At 43.2% G+C, this 14,844-nt stretch overlaps 1 non-coding gene across 1 annotated transcript; it reads left to right on the forward strand.

Moving 5' to 3' along the window:
* Nucleotides 1-10,287: 10,287 nt before the first annotated feature.
* LOC127483663 (U6 spliceosomal RNA) lies at nucleotides 10,288-10,394 on the forward strand. Its single transcript, XR_007910084.1, has one exon. It is a non-coding gene; the product is annotated as a U6 spliceosomal RNA (small nuclear RNA).
* The last annotated feature ends 4,450 nt before the right edge of the window (nucleotides 10,395-14,844 follow it).

Raw genomic sequence — 14,844 nt, forward strand, 5'->3', positions numbered from 1 at the left:
ACAGAGAGAAAGATATCTTTCATCTACTGGTTCACTCCCCAGATGGCTGCAACAGCCAGGGCTGGGCCAGGCCAAAGCCAGGAGCCAAGGACTGTATCTGATCTCCCACATGGGTGGCAGGGCACAAACACTTGGGCCATCTTCACTGCTTTCCCTGGCCATTGGTAAGGAGCTGGATCAGAAGTGAAGCAGCCAGGACACTAACCAGAACCCATTTGGGGTGCCATCACTGCAAGCTATCTGTATTTCTTCTTTTGTGAAATATCTATTTTGGTGGCTTGTCCATGTCTTAGTGGGTTTGTTGTTTTTCTATTGTTGAGCTTTTTGAGTTGATTATAAATTCTGTATATCAATCCTTTGTCAGATAAGTAGCTGGTAAATTATTTGAACCATTCTGTCACATGTCTCTTCACACCTGATGGTTTGCTTTGCTGTGCAGAAGCTTCAGGGTTAAAAAGAAACATTACAGGCTGACTGGAAGCACAGTGTCTGAACGCAGGATTGCCGGATGTTGGGATTTGTGGTAGGGCAGAGGGAACCAGGAGTCAGCATCTCAGGTGCTAAGTGACCAATGTGGTTGTCTCCTCTCGGGCGAATCTCAAAGTGTCCTCTGGCCTGGCCTCAGAGCAGCTCCCTGGCTACAGAGAAGTTGCCAGTGAGCAGGGAGAGAAAATAGGGGCTGTAACACTGCAGGCACCTTGGCCTCTCTCTCTTAATCTGAGAAACAAGCTGAAATTTTCTAGTCCATCTCTCACTTTATACTGCAGAGACCCTGACTTTGCTTCCCTAATCACCAACCCACCCCATGTGCATTCCAGTCCTAGACTGTTACTAAAATCCCTCACTCTCACTTTCCAGTTCAATTTGCCCCTGTAGGTTTATCCCTTTCTGTCCCATTACTATCATCTCAGTGGGGTCTTTGGAAAGAGAGAAGAAAATGTGGATACTTAATCTGACATACTTCATCTGAACAATAACGAATCTGTATGAAAAGCCCAAAAAGTTGCAATGCACTGCATGTGTAAACCATCCCCCACAATTCATCCACTGATGTATTAATATGGCAGCATTTGGAGGGAGGGATTTTGGGGGGCATGAGTGCCTTGACCAGGGACTTGTAGCCTCCAGAACTGAAAGAAATAGAGGTTTTCAGTTCAAGCCACACAGTCTAAGGTACTTCATTCAGGCAGCCCAAGCTGACTAAGACAGACTAGCAGAATATTCCATTTACATCTCCTGGCAAATTGGTCATATTTTCATGTGTTAGCACACATAACCTGCCAGATAGGATCAAATCACCCAAAAGAAGAAGGATAAATTCCCTTTGGAAATGCAGGCAGGTAATCTCCCTTGCATAATTCCTGCCCCGATTCCATTAAACATCGTTTGATCTTGTGTTTTTCGACAAATGTCCCATTGGGAAGCAGGGAAGTCCTATGTCCCAGTGAGTTAACTTTGCTGTCAGTGAAGTCACTATTCATGAATCAGCAGGTATAACAGATGGAGAGCTAAAGACAGGTGTGTATTTTATACTTAAAATGCTTTTAAGGGTGAAGAAATATTTTGGCAACAAAAACAATACCACTATAGAAATGATTGAAATAAATTTTAAAATAACTCAGTGGAACTTTACAAAATAAACTCATTCACCCTGGGTTTCGAATCTAGCATATAAATATACCTGCTAGGGGCCAGTCACTGTGGTACAATGGGTTGGAATTCCACCTGCAGTGCCAACATCCCATATGGGTACCAGTTTGAGTCCTGGCTGCTCTGCTTCCCATCCAGCTCCATGTTGATGGTCTGGGAAAGCAGTAGAAGATGGCCAAAGTGCTTGGACCCCTGCACCCATGTGGGAGACCTGGAGGAGGCTCCTGGCTCCTGGCTTTGGATCGGCCCAGCTCTGGAGGTTATGCCCTTTTGGGGAGTGATCCAGTGGATGGAAGACCTCTGTCTCTGTCTCTCCCTCCCTCTGTAATGCTGATTCTCAAATAAATCATTTTTTAAAAGATTTCATTTATTTGAAAGACAGAGTTACAGAGAGAGGGAGAGATACAGAGAGAAGTCTTCCACCTGTTGGTTCACTCCCCAAATGGCCGCAACGGCCAGAGCTGTCTGATCCGAAGCCAGAATCCAGGAGCTTCTTCAGGGTCTCCCACGTGGGTGCAGGGGCCCAAGCACTTGGGCCATCTTCTACTGCTGTCCCAGGCCATAGCAGAGCCATACCGGAAGAGGAGCAGCCGGGACTAGAACCGGAGCCAATATGGGATGCCAGCGCTTCAGGCCAGGGCGGTAGCCCTCTGTGCCACAGCGCCCGCCCCCAAATAAATCATTTTTTAAAAGTAGAAAAAAATAAATGTACCCACTAGAAGAGACACATTTAAGAAAAATACATAAAAATCTAAAAAGATCTTAGTAAATAGCCATAGGTGTTAGCTTAGACATGATAAATAACCTAGCTCTTCAAAAAGTTCATGGAACACACACAGCATGAGAAAGCTAAGCACGGATTTCAAACTTTTCTGCACCAAAATAAATTTAGCCTTTGATTGGATTTTCCATGAACTTGAGGAAATCTGTGGTAGTTTTGGAATTTTATAAAACACTCATAGAGGGCTATTTTCCAGGGACCGCTCCATGTATCAGAAGCCAAGTTCTCTGGAGCCTATGTGAGTTTCCGAGAACTTCGTCATATACTCTGGACAGCTGATCCCCAGACTGCAAAACTGAGTTAATCTAGTGTCAGCTGTCACACAGCTCACTGGGATAACATTTTGGTGTTTAGCAGCTTTGGCACTCAAAATACACATCAAATAAGCAGTTAATTATCATAGAAAAAGCTCCTGTGTGTGTGTGTGTTTGTGTGTGTGTGTTCAGTGCACAAACCAGAGCTAGCCAAACCTTCCTAATGCTGCAACTGTTCAGTCATGTGGAAAAAAATTAAAGAAGTAATTTACATTTTCAGTTTAAATAATGCAAACCCTCTCATCAGAAGATGACAAATGGCTTATGAACATTGTCTCTGATAAACACTACAAAATCACTCCCTGTTTCAATACAAAATATCTTCTACACACAGGTCAATGGGCTTTCCAGCAAAACAAAGAGTGGGCTGAGCTGATTTCCAGCACGCAGTGTGGGTCTCTCCCAACAGTAAGTAGGTACAGCCACGGACTGATAATGTTCCCTCCACAAACTGCATAGCATCACATGGCCAGAGACAGCTCTGATTTCACATTATTTATGCTCAACCTGATTTCCTGTTCATTCTTTGCTTCGGTACCTTCATTTTCATCTGAAGGATTCTTTTTGATCTTTTGGCGAATGTCTATCCATCACTGCAGCCTCTCAAATATCACAGGATCTCCGCTGAAAGGGGTGCTTTTGAAGAATTAACTTGTTCAATCTTCCAACGCTCTCCAAGCCACTTATCTTGCATCCTAATGCCGATGAACATATGCCGCATCCAGGCTGATGTAAGGAGTGTTTTCATCATCAGGCATATTCATGGCCCCCGATGCCTGTTCATCACGACTTCTCCTGTCATTCACCACTGACAGCGGTGGAGGTTGGGTTGGTTTACTCGTCTGTCACCCTCCACCCCCACTATCCCACATTCTTCTCTGCCTTTTGCATGACCAAGGCAGGAACTGGGGGCAGCACCTTGTTCTGTTGGAGGGCCTAAGGTCTGTACTGAATGGTACCTCCGTGTTGAAGCTAGCACTAAATACCAAATACTAGCGCTAAATATTAAATACATGTGTATCAGGGTTCTCCAGAGAAAAACTGGAATAACAGGATAAAGTTAGGGATAGATAGAGATGGTAAAGATAGAGATGACAGAGACAAAAAGACAGAGGTTGATTGCAGGGGTGGGGAACCATTTTTCCACCAATAGCCATTTGGATATTTATAACATCATTTGTGGGCCATAGAAAATTATCAACTTAAAATTAGCCTGCTATGCATTTATTGAATTTCGAGTCCCACTTGCTATTGCCTTGGAAGGACCAGACCAAATGACTTCATAGGTCTTAGATAGCCCATGAGGCAGATATGATCCACTCCTGATTTAAAGGATTAGGCTCAGTGTTGGAGGCTGAGAAGTCAGAAGCCGTAGCTGATGGTGCAAGCTCCAGTGTGCAAGCCAGCAGACTCGAGAGCCAGATAGCTGATGTTTCAGTTCCGGTCCAGAAGCAAGAGGAGATTAAAGCCCCAGCTCCAGTGGGTAGGCAGGAGGACCTCCCTCCTATGAGAGAGCAGGGCTGTTTGCTCTATTCAGGCTTTCATCTGGCAATGTGAGACTCACCCACCTTAAGGAGGGCCCTTTGCATCACTATATAGCAACTGATTCAAAGGACAGTCTTATCCACACCCAGAGCAACATTTGATCAAATGTCTCAGCACTCCATGGCCCAGACAAGTTGACACATAAAATTCACCATGGCATGTCCATTTACATCATACCATGCTGTAAGTTACAATCACTTGAGAGCTTTTAAAAATCTGGATGTCAAGCTTGTGCCCCTGAACAATTAAATCAGAATCTCAGGAGTGGGAACCAGACATAAATATTTTTAAATAACACCCAGGCAATTGCAGAGTAAATTCAGGGTTAACAACCATTGCCCAATGAATCACCCTATATGGAATTACACCTTTCCTGATGTAATATATCATTTGCACCTGATGTGAACTTGATCGGAGCCAAGTGAGGAAACGGGCTCCCGTTGTGCTGTAAATTGTGGGTGACAGCAGCACTATCTAGCTTCAGGAGCAGGGCTGGCAGAAAGGCAGAAACCCCAATGCAGAAGGGCAGGTGTCTGGCAACAGGAGAACTTGCAGCAGGGTCACGTCAGTGGCATTTATGTCCTGATAGTGACAGCTCCAGGGCCAGTTCTCCAGCATTGCTCCTGGAAGCTTAGGCTTCATTGGTTCCTCCAGGTCTCCCAGTGATTGGGGAGACTAAAGTAATATTCTCAAATAAAAACCTTTTCTGTTTGCAACCCCGTGTCCTGACCCACCCATCTCAAGGAGTTGCAGCAGATTGGTTGACACATCTGCTTTTCTCATGAGACTGTAAGCTGCCCCAGGGCAAGGATCACATCTTTTGCTACCAAGCCCCATGCCTAATATATATAATGGTCACTCATCAAGTGTTTTTTTTTTTTTTAAACTGGAATTATCTACTGTCTGACTCTTTTTTTAAAAAGATTTATTTATTTATAAGTCACAGTTACACAGAGAGAAGGAGAGGCAAAGAGAGAGAGAGGTCTTCCATCTGCTACTTCACTCCCCAACTGGCCACAACGGCCCGAGCTGTGCCGATCCAAAGCCAAGAGTCAGGAAACTCTTCCTGGTCTCCCACTTGGTTGCAAGGGCCAACCTTCCACTGCTTTTCCATAGCAGAGAGCTAGATCAGAAGTGGACCAGCCAGGACTCGAACCAGCGCCCATATGGGATGCCAGCACTGCAAGTGGCAGCTTTACCCACTATGCCACAGTGCCGGCTCCTCATCAAGTGTTTTCTAAGAGAGTTAAACATTCTTCTCTCCCAAATCTTATCACCATCTTCTCATATGGCTGTGCTCCCATCACAGCTCCTACAATGGTGTAGCATTAAAGACAATCACTATTTAAGTGATAACGCATGGGTGAGCACAAGACCAAGCATCACAGGGCAAGGAGATACACTATGACCTCACAGAAACGGAGACAACAGCCTAAAGAATCTGCCATTCCCTCTTTCAAGACCAACCCTGAACCAAGAGGGATCTTGCTCAGCAAGTAAAGGGAAGCAGGAAGCTTGCTGCAGACCCATTGACATCACAGACACCTACGGCATTCACCCCTGGAGAACCCTGGGATCCTTGTAAGCACTGATCCCAGTCTGGGGAGCTGTGGGTTATCACAAACTGCATTGCTCCAGAGAAAGAGCCCAGCCTATGTCGCACCCTTCCCAGGTTCTTGCTGCACATACTGATCCTGAGACCCCACCTGCCCTGCACACAGTAGCTCTCTGCACCCAACCCTGTGATCTACCAGTAAGCCCTGCCTGCCCTTCCACAGCCCGGGAAGGACATGGGTGGCACATTTTGCATGATTTAGTGGGCAGAGGCTCCAAGAAAATAGCTGGGAAGTCACTCTTACCCTCCTATTGCCCTAAAAGTATTTAGTGGCTCCACTCTGCACCCTCAGTCCCAGGAAGCAACCAGACAACCATCCCCAAGTGGTTTGTCCCACAGAGACTCAGGGACATAGACTTGTGGTACCACCAGCCCACCTGGGAACTTGGGAAACAACAGAACAGCATTTGCTGAGTCGCTCAGCACACTGAGGCTCCGAGCAAGCAACTGCGTGGAGCCATCCATCCTCCTGCAGCCCCATGAAGTAGTTCTCAGAAGCTCATTCTCCTGCAGCCCTGAGAAGCAGATTCTGAGCCTTGCCCACCCACCCTCAGCCCCAGGAAGCAGCTGGGAAGCCCTTCCTGAGAAGTCCCCAGACACTGACAGGTGCCCCGTCCAGGCACACTGTTGTAACCTGGCCTCTGTGTTATCCTCAGACACTAACAGGCATCACACCTTGCTACAGGACACACTGTTCTATGCCTACCTGGACCTACAAGGGTGGTACCACTCTCACAGCCACATGCACCATGCATAGAGCTGCCAGTGAGCCGGCTGTGCCTAAGAGAGTTGCAATCCACCTTGTGGCCTTATCCTATAAACCCTGCAGCCTTGGCCAGAGACACTGCCAACACTGGCTACAGCTGAAGAAGCGACACAGACACTACACTGAGGCCCGGAATCAGTGACAACAAACCAGAGACATCAGCAGCAGAAAATCTACTACTAGGAAAACGCCTATAAAACTGGGACAATAAACTGACTAACCAGATGCACAAAACTGCAACACAGAAGCAGCATGAAGAAGCAAAGTCACGCGTCTAAAGGATCACAATAGCTCTATAGCAACAGATGATAAAGAAAGAGGAATTAATGGGTTTCCTCACGAAGAATTTCCTTATGAAGAACAATTTTAAAGAAATTTGATGAGATACAAGAGAGCAGAGACACTTCAGTAGCATTAGGAATACAGCCCATGCACGTGGGCCTCATGGCCTCCAGGCCGTCTGCGCTCTCTGCCTTCACTTCGATGCCCATAATAAGCTGCTAGGAGTAGCTGCTCAAAACCAAACGCATGCTGCACATGCTGCATGTGGCTCTTCACCTGCTTCCTGCTCGTTATGGTGAAAGGAGCAGCCGAGAGCCGCCATAAAATGGCCTTAATAAAACAGTCCTGGGAAATGGGGAGTAAACTGAGTTCACAGAGAAAGCAGATAGCTACTACCCAGAGATAAGGGCGACAGAACATCCTGTTGTGTACATAAGCCCCCTCCCCTGTGCTTGCTCAAGCTTAACAAAGAAACCGCGAGGCACGTAGGGCACGTAGCCACCCCTTTCTGCTCTTCAATGACCCCCTCCCCTTGTCCAAGCTTAGACACGTAGGGCACGTAGCCCCCCGTTTCTCCTCCTCCTTGACGACCTCCTCCCCTTGTAGTTGCCCAATAAACTTACGCCACCCTATGGTATGTTAATTTTGTGGTTTCGCCCCTTAAAAGCTGTGTGAGATAGCTGCTCGGGGCTCCTCTCTAGCTCCGCTGCTTGCGGCAGCCAGTAGAGGGCCCATTTGCGCAAATGAAATAAAACTGCCTCCTGTTTTTTTTTTTTGCATCGTCTGGTCTGGAGTCTGTGTTTCTGGGGTCGTCACAAAAGGACACCGCTTTCGGGGTCCTTCAATGGATTCCAACTTACTTTCAGGCTTTTCTTTCTCCCTTAAGGCCCTCACTCTCCTATGCATTCCTCTCACTGAATAAAAAGTTCAAAAACTTAAAAAAAAATAAAAAGGAACATAACCTATGATATGATAGATATGAGAAATTCAGCAGAGACAAAGCCATGAAAAATAGCTAATCAGAAATCTTAGAACTAAAGACTGAATAAAAAAAATTAAAAATACAGTCCCAAAAAGACCAATACCATATGTTCTCCCTGATCTGTGGTAACTAATAGAGCACCTAAAAGATAATGTATAGGAATGAAATTGACAGATGCAATGACTTTGAACAGCCCTTGTCTCAACAGTTGAGGAACAGTTTTTTTTTTTTTTTATATATATACTATTTGTTGAACTCTTTACTTAGTGAAGGGTTACTCTTATGTGTATAAAGTTAATTGAAAATATATCTTAGTAAAATATAAGAATGGGAATAGGAGAGGGAGGAGGAAGAAGGGTGAGAGTATGGGTGGGGGGGAGGATAGGGTGGGAAGAATCACTATGTTCCTAAATTTGTATTTATGAAATACATGAAGCTTGTATATCTTAAATTTAAAAATTGAAAAAAAATAAAAAGACAGTGGTGGTCTCAACAGAAAAATTATAGGCAGAATATAGAATTTCTGGTCTTAAAGGTAGATCTTTTGAAATAACCCAGTCTGTCTAAAAAAAATGTAAAAAAATGAAGACTTAAGACTTAGAGGATATTACCAAGTAGCAAACATTCATATTACAGGTGTTTCAGGAGGCAAAGTGAAGGGAAAAGTCCCAGAAAACCCATTCAATGACGTAATTGCTGAAGATATCCCAAATCTTGGGGAAGATGCAACTGTCTGGGTCCACTAAGCCTAAAGGACCTGGAATAAAGTCGACCAAAATTTCTGTAGGAGGCAGCATGTATACAGTGAGACTGCCAATAAATAAACAAACAAACAAAAGAAAGAACCCTAAAAACAGAGAAAGAAAAACCCTAAGTCACTTCTAAGGGAATTCCCGTTGTATCAATGGCAGATTTCTTGGCTGAAATCTTACTGGCCAGGAGAGAATAGGACAAAATATATAAAGTCCTGAAAGAAAAACAATGCCAGCCAAGCATATTATACCCGACAAATCTATCCTTCAGAGATGATGGGGAAACACACATTTTCCATGAAGAGAAAAAGCTGAAGGAATTCATCACCACCAGCCCATCCCTCCAAGAAATACTGAAAGGAGTTTTACCTAGGAAGTGGAATTGATGTAGGCAAGCAGATAGGATAAAATTGATAAGGTTTGTGAGCTAGAAGACCACGCCTTCACCACGCCCCCGTGTGATCTCATGCCCCTACTTGACCCCGCCTGATGCCCAACAGCCAATCAGGCTATGTAACCACTCCCCTTTGAAAGTGGATGAAAGGCCTGCAGCACTGTGGGCCCCTCCCTTGTTGCTCTGAGCCTTCCAGGTGCACGGCCTTTGGGGGGAGGGCGCCCGCTCTCTCTCCCTTTGCCTTGCTACCTGTGCTAAGCTGCTTGTGGCTGCTCATAACTGAATGCTTGCTGCACTTGGCTCCTGGTCTGCTCCTGCTTGGTATGGATCCAACTTAATTTCTAAACTTGTCTTTCTCCCTTAGCTAGAGCCCTCACTCTCCTATGCATTTCTCTCACTGAATTAAAATCCTTAAAACTTACCATGTTGCCTGGTCTATTTGAGCCAGTATTCAGAATTCTTCTCTGAGTACATGGCAAGAGCCCACACAGCTAATTAATTTCTGGAAATATTAATAAGCAAAACGGTTTCAGAATGATAGCAGCTACAATGATGCAAACATGCACAAGTACAAATATCAACAGAAGAGCATGTATGCAAACAAGGAAGAGTAGAAAAATCTAACGATTCATATTGTATTTTTGCTTTTTTTCTGGAGTTGACTTGCTATACATTTAATTAAGGATTATAGTTCTTTAGTGGTTTTTTTTTCCATTATATTCATTAAGTTTTGTTATCAGGGTAGTGCTGAGCCCTTAAAATGTGCTGAAAAGCAACTGATCCTTCTCTATTTTCTGAAAGAATATTTATCATTATACTATTATTTCTTCTGTAAATGTTTAATAGAATTTACCAGTGAAACTATTTAGGCCTTTTTTTCCCTCTGGAAAAATATTTTTTAAATGAATTTAATTTTTAAATGCATATGGGGCTATCCAAAATCATTATTCTTTCCATGTCAATTTTCTGAATTTGTGTTTTTGAAGAAATGTATGCATTTAAGTTTCCAGAATTGGTAACATAAAATTGTTTAAGATTTAAGAAAAAATTAGAAAATAGAGCTACCCTGTGATGCAACAATCCCCCTACTGGACATATATCCACAGGAAATGAAATAAGCATGTCAAAGAGACAGCTACACTCCCTTGTTTATTGCAGCACTATTCACTATTCAAGAAATGGAAACAACTTAAGTGTCCATTTACTGTGCTCGCTTCGGCAGCACATATACTAAAATTGGAACGATACAGAGAAGATTAGCATGGCCCCTGCGCAAGGATGACACGCAAATTCGTGAAGCATTCCATATTTTTTCTGTGTTTCTATGGGGGTGCAAACTGTTGAAAGCTTTACTTAATGTATACTAAACTGATCTTCTGTAAAAAAAAAAAAAAAAACAAAGAAGAAATTATCAATTCCCAACTTGACTCTCACTGGGATTAAACATGACAATAGGTCTGATCTGATTTCATCATCATTTAAAAAATCATCTATTATTTTTCACTTTATGTTTCTGTGTGGGAGCAAACTGTTGAAATCTTTACTTAATGTATGCTAAACTGATCTTCTGTATATAAAGAGAATCGAAAATGAATCTTGATGTGAATGGAAGGGGAGAGGGGTGGGAGAGGGGAGGGTTGCGGGTGGGAGGGATGTTATGGGGGGGAAGCCATTGTAATCCATAAGCTGTACTTTAGAGATTTATATTCATTAAATAAAAGTTAAGAAAAATAAAAAATAAATAAATAAATAGTATACAAGATATAATTTTAAAAAACTCTAGATTTATATTTGCTGAAATAATTGAGGAAAGAAAAATAATAAATAGAAATTAGTAATCCCCTACTATTCTATTATATAATAGACATTTTTATTCAATTCTTACAATACAAATTTTAGGTAGTCAACATTAATCCTCATTTTTTAAAGCTAAGGGTACTGATACATAGAGATATCAAGTAATCCCTTCATGGTCTTTAAACAGCAAGTCCAACTCAAAAAAAAAAAGTGTCCATTTACTGATGAATGAATAAAAGAAACTATAATTGTTAAATATATAAATTAATAAAGGACTATGATATCTATAATAGAATTCTATTTAGCCATTTAAAAGTTAAAACCCTGTCATTTGTGATGACACAAATGAACCCAGAGTACTATGTGATACATGAAATAAGTAAGCCAGGCACAGAAAGACAAATGCCACATAGTCTCAATCTTATATAGACTCTAAAAAAGTAGATCTCTAGAAATTGATAGAACAGTGGTTACCTGAGGGTGGGGAGGAGACAGGGTGGCAGGACAGGGAGAGGATGGTCAGTGAGCACAACATTATAGTTAGAGAAAGGGAACAGTGTCCTTCGCAGAGTAGGGTAGCTACAGTTCACAACAATGTGTTACCTGCTTCAAAATGCCTGGGAGGGGATGTCTCATGTTTTCACCACCAAGCAAGGATCAATGTTGGAGGAGACAGATATGTTAATTACTCTAATTCTATCGTCACACAATGTATACAAGTACGCATCACATTTTAACCCATAAATACATAAGTATGATTGTGCAATTCAAAAATTTCTAAAAAGTCAAAAATTTAAAAACCATGCACAATAAATACAAAGAAAACTACATCAAAGTACATCATAACCAAATGGCTTAAAACTAATGACAAACTTGTTAAATCAGCCAGAAAAAATTCATATGCAGCATGCAGAAGAGTTAAGATAACAATGACAGCATCTTTCCTGCCAGAAGGAATCCAAGTGAGAAGACAGTAGAGTAACATCTTAACACCCTGAAGGAAAGAAAACATTGCCAAGCCAAAGTCTGCAATTATCAAGAGTACCTTTCAACAAACATGAAAGAACTGAAGGAATCCATCAACAGGAAGTCTGCACTACAAAAGATGTTCAAGGAAGTTCTTCAGGCAGAAGGAAAATGGTACTGAATCTACGAAGAGAAATGAAGAGCACTAAAATGGCCACTAGCTGGGTGAAAATACGTTTTTTTTCTTATATAATTCTCATTGGAAAATTATTGATGGATGAATTAAGCAAAGACAATCAGAAGTTACTGAACAGGAGGGTTATAATATAAGTAAAATGAATGATACCATTGGCATAAAGGCAGGGGGTTAGAAAAGGAGTATACTGCTATGAGAATTTTCTGCTGTACTTGAGACAGTCATAGGGCACCCGAAGAAAAGTACCCACACAACTAAATGCAGTCACTAAAATTACAAAACAAAAAAAAATTGGCTAATAAGCCAGCAATGGAGAGAAAATGGCATCATACAAAGTACTCAAATAATCCTATAGAAAGTAGAAAAAGAAAGGATCTAAAAATAGATGAGACAATAGAAACTAAGTAGCAAGATGATAGACTCAAACCTAACTATAGGAATAATCCCATAGAATATTCTAAAGGCCCCAAAAGAGAGGCAAAGATTATCAGGCTGAATAAAATAAATACCCAACTTTAGACCACCTGTTAAAATGAACTTTAAACATAAACACACAAACAGGTTAAGCATAAACATGGAGAATGATGTTAGCAGGGGTGATAACTTAAGGATCTCCAATAATCTTCCCCTCCATAAAAGCAAAGAGATCACAGTGAGAAGTCATCAAAACCAAATTTTCAGAACTCTGGGTATAAACCGAGTGTTTACAGCCAGGCAGTAGGCATTTATTTAAGAAAAAGGTCGGGTCTCTGTAAGAGCGGTGAGCTTTGTGGTCTTTGACTATGTTCCATTTCCATCCCCCTCCCTCTAGCAGCCTTGAAAACCACAGCCCTCCCGTCGTGGTGAACAGTAGTATAGAAGCCCCAGCAGGGCTCAGTTCGGTCCTGGAATTCTTCCAACGCCCAGCTCTCAAAACCTGACACTATATCTTCCAGTTCCTGGAAAATCCCACTTACAAGGCTGGTTTTTAGGCCGGCGCCACAGCTCACTAGGCTAATCCTCCGCCTTGCGGCGCCTGCACACCGGGTTCTAGTCCCGGTCGGGGCGCCGGATTCTGTCCCGGTTGCCCCTCTTCCAGGCCAGCTCTCTGCTGTGGTCCGGGAAGGCAGTGGAGGATGGCCCAAGTGCTTGGGTCCTGTACCCCATGGGAGACCAGGAAAAACACCTGGCTCTTGCCTTCGGATCAGCGTGGTGTGCCGGCCACAGCGCGCCAGCCGTGGCAGCCTTTGGAGGGTGAACCAATGGCAAAAGGAAGACCTTTCTCTCTGTCTCTCTCTCTCACTGTCCACTCTGCCAGTCAAAAAAAAAAAAAAAAAAAAGAGGCTGGTTTTTATTGACTTGAGAACTCACCCAGCTTCAATTTGCCCTGGGCATTTGACAAAAGAAAAGGGGGGCGGGATCAAAACAGAGATAGTTATTTAGACACAGTCACCTAAGGCAGTGGTAACTGTCTGCACAAACAAGAAGCTGAGCAAAATCCACAAAAAGAAAAATTGGCAATGAGATGTCCATACATAGGTGACATAGCTCTAAAAATCTAAAGGCCGCGTGCCTGTGAAGGGCTGTGCCTTTGCCCAGAATATAACTGAGACACTAAACTCTTACCTCTGACGACCTTTAGGCTCCTTAGGCAGAACGTCAAGGCCAAGGTCAAATTATAAATAGTCTGGGTGACCGAACACTCACACAGAGACTTTGGCAAAGGATGGGAGATTCATTGGTTCCAGGCATGTAAGAAAATGTCTGTCCAATCATTAACCGACTAGTAGTCTGAGCAGAGGCTACAGGGGCCACACATGAAAAGGAAAGCATGCTTTGTAAAATTCATGCAGAAAAATCACAAAACAAAAAAGTAGCTGCAGCCTACAGCAACAATAGCAAACTCTGGGAAGGGAAGTTAACACCTTTCATTCCTATGATTTAAAATGTTCACTTTGGGGGAGTGTGTGGCCTCGTGGTTAAAATGCTGATTAGGAGGCCTGTGCCCCACATTAGAGTGCCTCGGTTTGACTCTCAGTTCCAGCACCTAATTCTAACTGCCTGCTAAGGCAGACCCTGGGAAGCAGTGGTGAAGACTCACGGGTGCCACCCATGTGTGACACCAGGATTGATTCCAAGCTCCTGAATTTGGTCCCCCTGGCATTACAAGCAATAAGAAGCGAACCACTGGATAAGAGTTTTTCTCTCATGTGCCATCCTCTCTCAAACAAATGTTATATATTTTTAATTAAATGTCCATGGGTAGGTGTTGTAGTTAGGGCACCACTTGGGACACCCGAATCCCATGCTGAAGTCCCTAGATGAGTCCTCACTCCACCTCCAATCCAGCTTCCTGCTAATGCATACCACAGGACACAGCAGGTAATGGTGCAAGTACTTGGGTTCTGGCCACCCATGGGGAGATCCAGACTGAGTTCCAGGATCCTGGTTTCAGCATGGCTCTTCCATGGCTGTTGTAGGCATTTGGGGAATAACCAGATAATGGACAATCTATTTCTGTCTTTGTCTCTTTCTGTCTTCCAAATAAATAAAAACAAAAGTTCAAACAATTAAATATCCAGTTTACAACAAGATAAGTTGTGACATGTAAAGAAATAAGGAAGAGAGCATAGTGCCATAGTGGGTAAAGCTGCTGCCTGCAGTGCTGGCATCCCGAAGGGGTGCCGCTTATATTTCTGGCTGCCCCTCTTCCGATGCAGCTCTCTGCTATGCCCTGGGAAAGCAGCAGAAAATGGCCCAGGTCCTTGGGCTCTTGCATCCCCATGGGAGACCCAGAAGAAGCTCCTGTCTTCAGATTAGCCCAG

This window comes from Oryctolagus cuniculus, chromosome 13, assembly GCF_051225735.1.
Source record: "Oryctolagus cuniculus isolate XC-2025 breed Fujian yellow rabbit chromosome 13, ASM5122573v1, whole genome shotgun sequence".
NCBI classification, from domain to species: Eukaryota; Metazoa; Chordata; class Mammalia; order Lagomorpha; family Leporidae; genus Oryctolagus; species Oryctolagus cuniculus.